The sequence below is a fragment of the Oncorhynchus keta genome, unplaced genomic scaffold (assembly GCF_023373465.1).
Source record: "Oncorhynchus keta strain PuntledgeMale-10-30-2019 unplaced genomic scaffold, Oket_V2 Un_contig_8045_pilon_pilon, whole genome shotgun sequence".
Lineage (NCBI taxonomy): Eukaryota > Metazoa > Chordata > Actinopteri > Salmoniformes > Salmonidae > Oncorhynchus > Oncorhynchus keta.
This window is the reverse complement of record NW_026289824.1, coordinates 1-10,575: the sequence shown is the minus strand read 5'-3', so window position 1 is coordinate 10,575 and position 10,575 is coordinate 1. Positions and strand designations below refer to the sequence as shown.

Sequence of the window (10,575 nt, the reverse complement as noted above, 5' to 3'; positions counted from 1 at the left end):
CTCGATGCTGGCTTCCAACAATTTGCGACAAATTCATAAAAACATAAAGAAATAATGAAAGCAGTGGGAGTATTCATAGCCAAAGATTTGCATCCCTATTCAGTGTTTTTTTTATTACCGCGCTACAATGTCCCCTCGCTCACACATTTCAGCAGCAAAGTAATTCCCAAACTCTATGAAACTTCGCAGAGATAAATTGAAAACGAATTGACACAGACACCCTATCTAGCTCTCTCCACTGATAGTTGGACCACCAGAGTAACTCAAAGATACCTCACTGTGATGGTTTACTATGTACTGGAAGATACCTCACTATGATGGTTTACTATGTACTGGAAGATACCTCACTATGATGGTTTACTATGTACTGGAAGATACCTTTACTGTGATGGTTTACTATGTACTGGAAGATACCTCACTGTGATGGTTTACTATGTACTGGAAGATACCTCACTATGATGGTTTACTATGTACTGGAAGATACCTCACTGTGATGGTTTACTATGTACTGGAAGATACCTCACTATGATGGTTTACTATGTACTGGAAGATACCTCACTGTGATGGTTTACTATGTACTGGAAGATACCTCACTGTGATGGTTTACTATGTACTGGAAGATACCTCACTATGATGGTTTACTATGTACTGGAAGATACCTCACTATGATGGTTTACTATGTACTGGAAGATACCTCACTATGATGGTTTACTATGTACTGGATTGGGAGATAAAGAGCTACATGTTGCAAACTCGTCCCCTGTATGAGAGTCATACAAGCGCACACTTTTCTTAAATATAAACATACCGAAACCGTACCTTGGCCCACAAACCGTGAGACATACCAAACCATGGGCCAGCTGTACCGTTGCATTCCTAATAATGATCATGCTGTTTAATCAGCTTCTTGATATGCCACACCTGTCTTGGCAAAGGAGAAATGCTCACTAACCAATGTAAACAAAACAAATGAGAGAAATAAGCTTTTTGTTTGTTTGGAACATTTTTGGGGATCTTTTATTTCAGCTCATGAAACATGGGCCCAACACTTTACATGTTGTGTTTTAAATGTTACATTTTTGTTCAGTGAAGATAGTGTAGTGTTTTTGACAAGTTTTCATTCTACTGTACATCATTTGAAATGTTGCGCAGGTTGTGCTTTGTGATGCCTTGAGGGTCCAATACAGGGGGATACATTTACTCATTATTTAGTGATTCTGGTCTGAATATACAGTAGGGAAGCAGTAGTCAAGCTAACATTTTAGACTCTATAATAAGCTATAATGTAGCATTGTTCATGGTTTAACAACTATATATTTTTTAAATCACATAATTTCTTTAAGATTTGCAGGCATCCCATTGCAGTATCATCCACATTACACTAAATGCAAATCCAGCAAAATCCATATAATTTTTGCCCCATTTAAATCGGTGGCTCTTCCTCAAATTAGCTCGGATTTACTGGAACTAAGACAATGTTTTAAGGATGTTTCAACTTATTCCGTAAAACAAAGACAATATATATTTTTTCATGCTATCTCACCAAAACTAGTAAAAGCAGCTTTGACTGTTGAACCATGCATATACTGTATAAACCCCATCTATCAAACTGTCTAATCTAGACCATCCATATACTGTATAAACCCCATCTATAAAACTGTCTAATCTAGACCATGCATATACTGTATAAACCCCATCTATCAAACTGTCTAATCTAGACCATCCATATACTGTATAAACCCCATATATCAAACTGTCTAATCTAGACCATCCATATACTGTATAAACCCCATCTATCAAACTGTCTAATCTAGACCATGCATATACTGTATAAACCCCATCTATCAAACTGTCTAATCTAGACCATCCATATACTGTATAAACCCCATCTATCAAACTGTCTAATCTAGACCATCCATATACTGTATAAACCCCATCTATCAAACTGTCTAATCTAGACCATCCATATACTGTATAAACCCCATCTATCAAACTGTCTAATCTAGACCATCCATATACTGTATAAACCCCATCTATCAAACTGTCTAATCTAGACCATCCATATACTGTATAAACCCCATCTATCAAACTGTCTAATCTAGACCATCCATATACTGTATAAACCCCATCTATCAAACTGTCTAATCTAGACCATCCATATACTGTATAAACCCCATCTATCAAACTGTCTAATCTAGACCATCCATATACTGTATAAACCCCATCTATCAAACTGTCTAATCTAGACCATCCATATACTGTATAAACCCCATCTATCAAACTGTCTAATCTAGACCATCCATATACTGTATAAACCCCATCTATCAAACTGTCTAATCTAGACCATCCACATACTGTATAAACCCCATCTATCAAACTGTCTAATCTAGACCATCCATATACTGTATAAACCCCATCTATCAAACTGTCTAATCTAGACCATCCATATACTGTATAAACCCCATCTATCAAACTGTCTAATCTAGACCATCCATATACTGTATAAACCCCATCTATAAAACTGTCTAATCTAGTCCATCCATATACTGTATAAACCCCATCTATCAAACTGTCTAATCTTGACCATCCACATACTGTATAAACCCCATCTATCAAACTGTCTAATCTAGACCATCCACATACTGTATAAACCCCATCTATCAAACTGTCTAATCTAGACCATCCATATACTGTATAATCCCCATCTATCAAACTGTCTAATCTAGACCATCCATATACTGTATAAACCCCATCTATCAAACTGTCTAATCTAGACCATCCACATACTGTATAAACCCCATCTATCAAACTGTCTAATCTAGACCATCCACATACTGTATAAACCCCATCTATCAAACTGTCTAATCTAGACCATCCATATACTGTATAATCCCCATCTATCAAACTGTCTAATCTAGACCATCCATATACTGTATAAACCCCATCTATCAAACTGTCTAATCTAGACCATCCACACAGTCTGTGATTCGTAACAAAGTGGTGTCCCTCCCCACCACTTGTTTTGGTATATTGTACATTGAACAGCTTCTCAAATCTCAGACTTTATCTTTAACTAAAACACTATGCAGCCCCATAGTATAACAATTATATGGTGTTGATATGATATGTATTATGATTCTCATGATTCTACACTTATTGTGGTTATATACTGTTATTTATTGTGATTCGATGTTCCAAACAATATGTCTGTGGCAGAGAGACTAGAAATCATGAGAAAGTAATGGAAATTGCCCCCCAAAAATATGCTTTCTATTTCAAATGAAAATGGAGAACAGTCTATGAAGGAAAATAAGAGTTTTAGTGCAGGGACAGCCAACTAACACAAACATAATAGTTTGATATTGTTGATGCGATACAACATGATATATCGTGGAAAATTATATCCCGATATGTAACTATCCATTTTTCCCTTCATTACTATTGGATGGGCGTTGCTGTTATAAATGTAGTTCCTTATTGACACCATTGAGGTAGGGTTTGTTAAGATGACAGATTAGTTTATCGTAGCTTCTGGTCACTACTGTATGTATTGTCTTATCAAAAGGAATACAATGAAATATAATGATTAAAGATATGCTTTTTATTCAAATGTCCAGAAGCAGATGTAGCAGAAAAGGAACAACAAATAACAAATGCAGTGTGTATAAAATAGTGAAGGTGAAACATCCTGAAACACTATTATCTCCCCATAATATTAGATTGTTCCATTAATCAAATATATAATTCATCCTTTAAATCCCATATGATTCTTTCCTTTATTGTGATAAAATGTGAAAACAACGCATGTGGTCTGTGACCCAAGCTGACAGGACTGTTTTAATATTCCTATCTAATGGATGCTTCATGAGAATTTGAACTGAATGAATTTGAATGTTAAGAAATATTTTTGTACGGCTTCAAGTGAGGAATCACCTCAAAAATACTTTAAAAACATTCAAATTCATTCAGTGAAATAAAAGTGAAATAAAAAACAGATAGTGAAATAAAAACAGTTCAGTCAGCCTCTGTCAAACAACCGTCCAACATATAAGGTCAGTTTCCTGGACCCAGATTAAGTTTACTCCTGCACTAAAAAGCATGTTGAATGGAGAATCTCCATTGAAAGTAACTAGTCCAGGATTAGGCTTAATCTGTATCCGGAATACCATCCCAAAGAGCAAGACATGCTTTTTTTCCCCCTAAAAAATAGGAGTTACTGTTTCCAGTGCTGTTTGCAGAGTACTGTTTCCAGCCCCTTCCATGTCCACCAATCCCCAGTGGGCTCCGATGGAGGTGATTCCAGCACCGTTGAAGCGACCACTGAGGATCCTCAGCTCATTGCCCATGTTGGTTGGGTAGAAGTTGAAGGAGATTTGGTTGGGCAGGCCGGTTGACAGAGTGCGCCCCATGTTGGTGGTTAACACCAGGTAGCAGATGTAGTCTGCTGGGTTGTACTTCCCAGACACCTCAACGATGGCCTCATCATTAAACAGCTCCATCACCTGCTTTACACTCCCTATTTCAAAATGAAAATGGAGAACAAAAGGAAAATCGCGACCGAACACAGGAGACCAGGTGTTGCCGTATCTCAGCTGGAACCTAAAACAGAGGAAGCTTTTCACGTTGGTTGTGTTTTGATAAGGCACATTCAGACCAAGACAGCAGGTAGCGTCAGAGAATATCAAGGAATTACATTTTACATTGTACTCTGGGTTAGATGCGATAACAATATTGTTTGGTCATAAACTGAATATGTAATAAACACAAGAAAGAAAGAAAGAAAGAAAGAAAGAAAGAAAGAAAGAAAGAAAGAATGTGTCTGTTGGGCAGTGTAGTTGGACTGAGTCAGTGGTGTTTGTTGGGTAGTGTAGTTGGACTGAGTCAGTGGTGTTTGTTGGGTAGTGTAGTTGGACTGAGTCAGTGGTGTTTGTTGGGTATTGTAGTTGGACTGAGTCAGCGGTGTTTGTTGGGTAGTGTAGTTGGACTGAGTTAGTAGTGTGTGTTTGGTAGTGTAGTTGGACTGAGTCAGTGGTGTCTGTTGGGTAGTGTAGTTGGACTGAGTCAGTGGTGTCTGTTTGGTAGTGTAGTTGGACTGAGTCAGTGGTGTCTGTTTGGTAGTGTAGTTGGACTGAGTCAGTGGTGTGTGTTTGGTAGTGTAGTTGGACTGAGTCAGTGGTGTCTGTTTGGTAGTGTAGTTGGACTGAGTCAGTCGTGTGTGTTTGGTAGTGTAGTTGGACTGAGTCAGTGGTGTTTGTTGGGTAGTGTAGTTGGACTGAGTCAGTGGTGTTTGTTGGGTAGCGTAGTTGGACTGAGTTAGTGGTGTTTGTTGGGTAGTGTAGTTGGACTGAGTCTGTGGTGTTTGTTGTGTAGTGTAGTTGGACTGAGTCAGTCGTGTGTGTTTGGTAGTGTAGTTGGACTGAGTCAGTGGTGTTTGTTGGGTAGTGTAGTTGGACTGAGTCAGTGGTGTCTGTTTGGTAGTGTAGTTGGACTGAGTCAGTGGTGTCTGTTTGGTAGTGTAGTTGGACTGAGTCAGTAGTGTGTGTTGGGTAGTGTAGTTGGACTGAGTCAGTGGTATCTGTTTGGTAGTGTAGTTGGACTGAGTCAGTGGTGTCTGTTTGGTAGTGTAGTTGGACTGAGTCAGTGGTGTCTGTTTGGTAGTGTAGTTGTACTGAGTCAGTAGTGTGTGTTTGGTAGTGTAGTTGGACTGAGTCAGTAGTGTGTGTTTGGTAGTGTAGTTGGACTGAGTCAGTAGTGTGTGTTGGGTAGTGTAGTTGGACTGAGTCAGTGGTGTCTGTTTGGTAGTGTAGTTGGACTGAGTCAGTGGTGTCTGTTTGGTAGTGTAGTTGGACTGAGTCAGTGGTGTCTGTTCATGGGTTAGGGTCTGCTCACCCACTGATGTAGTTGTTGCTGTTGTAGTTGTAGTAGTAGTAGTAGTAGTAGTAGTTGTTGGGTCTCCCACACTCTGACTCCTGTGATGCGTCCCTCACCGTAGGAAGCAAATGGGGTGCCACCTCCCTGACCCACCGCAGAGGAATACGAGTACGGGTCTTTGATGGCTAAAATAACATGGCCAATATGTTTACTATATTTACTATATTAATAATACATCTTTATATATACATCATTTTGATTTTACCAACACATTTCTGAAAGATCTTTACATTATGAATAAAGTGCAGATGAATTAACTGAAGTACATTCTGCAATGATTTAATACATTAGTTTATGTCTCAAAGAAGAACTCCTAAGTCTAACTGAAAAGACAAGTTGGTGAAAGCACAAAAGCTATTATTTTATCATTATAATTCAGAATTGTATTTAACTCACGCAAAGCCAAGCAGCCAGCCAAGAACATTGTGACAACCAGGATTAAGAACATTCTGCAAAAGTGAGGCATCAACACTTAAGACCTTAAATTTCAGTCAATTTCACTCTCATTCCGTTTCACTTTAAATGGTAAAACTTGAAATAATGTAGTTAATAATGTTTTTCATAGAAGTTTTCCAAAACAAATAAGTCATTTTACCTTTCAGGTCAGTGTTTCCTAGGAGGGAAAAGAAAATAACCTTTTGAATTGTGGTGTAACAAACAACAAACCATTCTTGAATGTGAAATGTTATAAAACGTCTCTAAAAAGTTGAACCTCCTCTTGTTTACTACAATCACTCTTGCAGTGCTAAGCTACTGTCACATTAAAAATAATGTCAGATCATTGAATTTAAATTTAGTGGCAAAAGGGCCAAAATGTTTGTGCCCAAGTACCAAGAGATAATGAGTATTAACTTCATAACATTTCCCACACCAGTATTATGCATTAAATACAAGTGCACATTTTCAATTTAGTTAGATGTGTAGTTACCCACAGTGCTATCTTGAGATGTGTGTCAAAACCTGTGAAAGCTTCTTGTCTCTCTGTCTCTGCCAGGTCCTTCTAGTCTACTGCTTCCTCTAAGAACTGCATTTATACCTGCTGAACATTCCATCAGTTCTAGATGGAAGGAGCATGACAAGGAACACCTTTAGTCAGTCACTATTGAGAAGTCAGACATTGTTTAGTAATTGGTCGAGGCTACTTTGGGAGGGAGTATCAAGGAAGTACTATAAGGAAATAATAATTGTGTTCTTTGAATTTGTAACAAATCAATGATCTGAAATAGGGATTTAAAAATATACAATCGAGCCACCTGGAAAAATTCAAAGAATATACCAAAATTGTATGAATGTGTACGAAAATCGCTCAAAATCAGTCTCCCAATCTTCAGTTGTTTTATTACACCAAGAGGAACTCCTTCCCTTCAAACATTATCATGCTGAAAAATACATGTGGATATGATCATTAACAGGGTGCTTAGTTCATTGGTTTGCTCAAATACCTACAGTATTTTATTGTACGATATTTGTTTCAGTACATGTATTTCAATTTAATTCTAGATGTGCAGACGAGATTCAAAATGTTTAGCCTCCATCATTGTCCGACGTTTTCTACAGTCTGTTACAATACTCACATCTTCATTAAATCACTGGCAACCTGTTCATACATTTACATTACATTTACATTTAAGTTTACTCTTATCACAGGATAACAATCTGATTTCATGTTCTGCAGATGATCCAGATAAATATCAGTAGAAGTTACAAAGTGAGAAAATAAATAAAAGATTATATAACCATTACTAAGTGAAATACCCTGAGGCACTTGTTACTACCTATCTATAAAATGTGATAGTTCAATTAACATATTGTTAGATGACTTGTTAGATATTACTGCATGGTCGGAACAAGAAGCACAAGCATTTCACTACACTCGCATTAACATCTGCTAACCATGTGTATGTGACCAATACATTTGATTTGATTTGATTTGATAGTAATACAAATATGTAATGTAGGACCTTATTGATAAAAAATAAAATGTCAATGTAGCACACAATTTTTAAATAATATTTTTAAACATTTCCCACACCAGTATTGTGCATTAAATACAAGTGCACATTTTGTATTTAGTTAGCACTGTGGGTAACTACACAACTATCTTGAGATGTGTGTGAAAACCTCTGAATGCTTCTTGTCTCTCTGTCTCTGCCAGGTCCTTCTAGTCTACTGCTTCCTCTAAGAACTGCATTTATACCTGCTGAACATTCCATCAGTTCTAGATGGAAGGAGTATGACAAAGAACACCTTTATTCACTTACTATTTTATTTTTGTTTCACCTTTATTTAACCAGGTAGGCTAGTTGAGAACAAGTTCTCATTTACAACTGCGACCTGGCCAAGATAAAGCATAGCAGTGTGAACAGCCAACACAGAGTTACACATGGAGTAAACAATAAACAAGTCAATAACACAGTAGAAAAAAAAAGAGAAAAAAGAAGAGTCTATATACATTGTGTGCAATAGGCATGAGGAGGTAGGCGAATAATTACAATTTATCAGATTAACACTGGAGTGATAAATTATCAGATGGTCATGTACAGTTAGAGATACTGATGTGCAAAAGAGCAGAAAAGTAAATAAATAAAAACAGTATGGGGATGAGGTAGGTAAATTGGGTGGGCTATTTACCGATGGACTATGTACAGCTGCAGCGATCGGTTCGCTGCTCAGATAGCAGATGTTTAAAGTTGATGAGGGAGATAAAAGTCTCCAACTTCAACAATTTTTGCAATTCGTTCCAGTCACAGGCAGCAGAGAACTGGAAGGAAAGTTTCCCTTTCCTTAAGATCTTTCATCTGAACTATCCACACCGGCTCTTGGCTCTGGACAACTCCACAGTCAGTATCTGCTTTGTCAGGGGGACTCTGCTCGTATTCTGCTGACTATAGAGCAATTAGCTGATCTAACTTTTTCTACCTGGAATGCACTCCATCTTCTTTCATGCTGGGTATGTAGATTTATGTAGCCCTCTCACATGATGTGAGCTATAACCTGTTTCCATGAACTACACAGGGACTTGCATAGATGTCTTCCATAATAGCTGCTCTTAGTCCAAGGGCGTGGTAGAGTATATTCAGGGCATAATGCGCAGACAGGGGTATGGTGGGGTGCTGGTACAGTGGGGGTAAGTCCAGGCACTGGGTGATGATAAGAGAGGTTGTATCTCTGGACATGCTGGTTGTAATGGGTGAGGTCACCGCATGTGTGGGAGGTGGGACAAAGGAGGTATCAGAGGTATGAAGAGTGGAACTAGGGGCTCCATTGTAAACTAAAACAATGATAACTGACTTGAACAACAGTACACAAGGCATATTGACATTTGAGAGAGACATACAGCGAGGCATAAAGTAATCACAGGTGTTGATTGGGAGAGCTAGCTAAAACAACAGGTGAGACAACACCAGCTATTCAGCTAACACAACAACAGCAGGTAAAATGGTGATGACTAGGCAGAGAGGGTCGGATTAACTACACACAGAGCCTGAGTTCGCGGCTGGGGCCGCCAGAGAAAAAATAAATAAACAGAATGGAGTACCGTGATTAATGGACAGTCCAGCAGGCATCAGTTATGTAGCCAAGTGATCATAGTGTCCAGGGGGCAGCAGTAGATGGAACAGGGAAGCCGCCACTACGCTAGCGACACGGCGTTTAAAGTTAGTAGCAAGGGGCTAGTAGGAGCGTCTGCTCCGACGGAGGCCGGTTGAAGGCACATTCATCGGCAGACCGGTCGTGGTGGTGAGGTGGGGCGCCGTGTCGACAGAGAATCCAAGCCAGATGGCGATAGAGGTATTGTATAATTTTGTTTGCTAGCCGGGAGATGCGCCTGGCTCACGGCTAACTGGTGCTAGCTTCGTGGCAGTGGCGTCAGCCACTATAGCCAATCGGTAGCAGCGGTGATCCGATGCCAAGGTCCAGAGTTTACAGCAAGGATCCGGTGGAGTATTGGGCTCTAGCCGTGTATGAGTGGGGTTCGGGTGAACAGCTGAGTAGGCTGGGAGGTGGGCCTCAGGGATAGCTTTGGTACTGGATGCCACGGTGAGTGCAAGCTAGCTGCAGGCTGTGAGCTAGCTAGCTAGCTGCAAGCTAGCTGTGAAGATCAGAAGTAGTGGTCCAGGGATTACGACAGGAATCCAGCGTTGTTATGGAGAGACAGTCCTATACTGGTAGACTAGCAAGTATTATCTAGGCTAAAAACAGGGCTGGTATCTTTGCAGATGGTAAAAGCCGTTAGCAGTGGCTAACAATGACTAAATAGCTTGTAGCTAATTAGCTGGTTAGCTTCTGGAGGTTCTTGAATGTGTTCTAAAATTGAAAATAATAGCGATTCCGTATCACATTGGATGAGGCAGGTTACCGGAAGGTATAATCGAATTAAAAATCGAAAAGAGATTGAAAATAAATTGAAATGTATATACAAAAACTCGAACAATACAAAAGTACACGAGAGGAACAAACAAACATGTCTTCACTGCTATGCCATCTTGGTACTGAATCATGAAACAATTACAGCATTTTTACTGACTTACAGTTCATATAAGGAAATCAATCAATGTAAATAAATAAATTAGGCCCTAATCTTATGGATTTCACATGACTGGGAATACAGATATACATCTGTTGGTCACGGATACCTTGACAGAG

At 39.0% G+C, this 10,575-nt stretch overlaps 1 long non-coding RNA gene and 1 pseudogene across 1 annotated transcript in view; one reads left to right on the top strand and one right to left on the bottom strand.

The window, feature by feature from the left end:
- Positions 1-3,892, top strand: part of LOC127926675 (uncharacterized) — a 55,178-nt gene extending 51,286 nt beyond the window's left edge. Inside the window, exon 2 of the long non-coding RNA XR_008124803.1 lies at positions 3,679-3,892. This is a non-coding gene — a long non-coding RNA (uncharacterized LOC127926675). The remainder of the gene's footprint in view (positions 1-3,678) is intronic.
- On the bottom strand, positions 3,581-8,109 carry LOC127926673 (uncharacterized; annotated as a pseudogene).
- Positions 8,110-10,575: the final 2,466 nt, after the last annotated feature.